Raw genomic sequence first — 2,288 nt, 5'->3', positions numbered from 1 at the left:
TTGCATAGAAACCCTAGGCACATCCTTTCGTCTGTTCAATAAATGAAGATGTAAGGCACCGCCTGACGTCACCACGCCTCTCCCATAAACCTATAAAACGCAAACTTTTGATATTCTTTCTTCTTCTACCTCTTTCAATCTGACTTCAAAAAAAAATCTAGCTCCCGAAACCTTACCGTCCTTCAATCAAGTCCGTTACGCCGGTCAACCTTCAGACACAATCTCTTTAGCATCCAATAACCAAAACCAATCAATGAGCTACGGAGGCATGTCACCGGTAAGTTCCTTCTCATTTTCTTCTGCTTCAATGTCGCCCCCTCCAAACCCTCGCCGAACCTTAAAAACCCCCTTTCCGACCAAGCCTTCGCATGGCGGGCTTTCTTCTATATCCCAACAACCATCTCGATCGAAACCCATCGAAACCACCATAAATCATAATCCTCTAAAACCCACAAAAAACCCAAAACCGCCACAAACCCTAAACCCAAAACTCCCACCAAACCAAGGCGGCAATGCCCTTTTTCCTTTGCAGCTGTCGAGAAACACTACACAAAGGCCGCCCCACCACCGTTTATTCTAAATATTACACCGGTAGGTGCGACGTTTGACCCTATTCCATACTGCACCATCGCTCATAATGTATCCACTTCCCCCATTATCCATCCAACCCTTACCTATCATTTACCCCATTGAAGCAGAATGAGCTAGCCAACCCCTTCAGCTGCGTTCACCCATTACCATTTCATCTCCCGGGTCACTATATAGCCCATCCGGCACCCCACCAATCACTCCCCCTAGGCCCAGCTCTGATAGTCCTGCGTCAGAGTGAAATAGCACGGAACTTGCGGAATTGGATTGAAGAGATGGGCAAGAAGTTTTCGGAGCGATTTTGGCAAGTTTGAATTAGGGCCAAAAAGAAGAGGAACAAGTGATGCATCTTGACCCAACTGACGCATCACTTGAAATTGATGAAGTAGGGCGTTATGCGATGATGCTTGAAGTAGAGTTGGAAGAAGAAGAAGAGGGAGAAAGGAAAATTGTCCCGAACGCGTTGCAACCTCGCCAATCTGACGTAGATGAAGGGCCAGCGAAAGAAAAGAAATCGATGAGAAAAAGGAAATTAATTTTGGAGGATGAAGAAGAGCAGTTCGCATCTGGTCCTGAGGTTGTAACGCATAAGAGCTGCTCAAGGTCTATAGTGTTGGAAAAGGAATTGGAGCAATACCAGCCCGCACGACAAGAGCGAAGGAAATCAGCCCTCCAAAAAGAGTTGGAAAATGAATTAAGGGAGCTAGCGTGAGAAGCCAAAGCACACGAGGCCGGCAAACGCAAGGTAACTAACACGTTGCCTAAAAAGACGAAAGAGAGGAAGCACTAGTTGAGTGATATCCTTGCCGAGAAGGGTTTCTTCCCCGAATGCAACCCATTGCCGCCATATATTACCGAAACTATGGACGCAATGGGCTGGACGGTGAATCCACCTCTGTAAGGGAGGACAAAGGGGAATCAATGCAACTTAGAGAAATAGCGTAACCTGAAACAACGCAAATGGTTGCACCTGATGAAGGAGAAGAAGGAGATCTAACCCCCTTGATGCAGCGCCACAACAAGAATGCACCGCAAGGGTCAACCGTTGACCTTCCAATTTTGAATGACGCATTAGAAGAGTAGGAGAGGAGGAGAAAAGAGGAGGAAGAGAAGAAGAAAAAAATGGTGCGAACACAACTCATCATCGCAGAAAGTAGTCGAAAGAGAAGACTACAAGATGAAGAGGTGCGCTGCAATAATGAAATATCGAGAATCGAGGAGAAAAGAAGGCTCGAAGAGAAACGACGCCTTTTGCTGGCCTTCGAATAGTTTGAAAGAGAGTTTAAAATAGAAGAGAGAGAAGAGGGAGAAGAAGAAAAGAAAAAGAAGGCAGAAGAAGAGGAAAAGAAGAAGAAAGAGAATGAGAAGAAGCGCCAAGCAAACATGCAGCGCTTAACAAAGAAGAAAGAAAAAGAACTTGCTAAACGGGAAAAAGAGGAACAACGCAAGGAGCGAGAAAGAAAAAAAAGGCAAAATTCCCACCTTGCGTTGATCAAGGAAAAAGGCAAAGTAGTCGCAGAAAGCAGCAAACCCGCATTGGCAAAGGGGCGTCTATCAAGAAAGAAGGAGAATGATGACTTACTGATGAAGATGGGCTTTTTCCCTGCGCCAACGCCACTACCAGACCTGATTACAAGTGTGATCATAGAACATGGATGGGACACATTTTGCCAGTGCCTAGCCATTGTTATTCCAAAGGT

Source organism: Benincasa hispida, chromosome 11 (genome assembly GCF_027475165.1).
Source record: "Benincasa hispida cultivar pf3 chromosome 11, pf3_genome.v1.1, whole genome shotgun sequence".
NCBI lineage: Eukaryota > Viridiplantae > Streptophyta > Magnoliopsida > Cucurbitales > Cucurbitaceae > Benincasa > Benincasa hispida.
Note: the sequence above shows the minus strand (reverse complement) of the source record.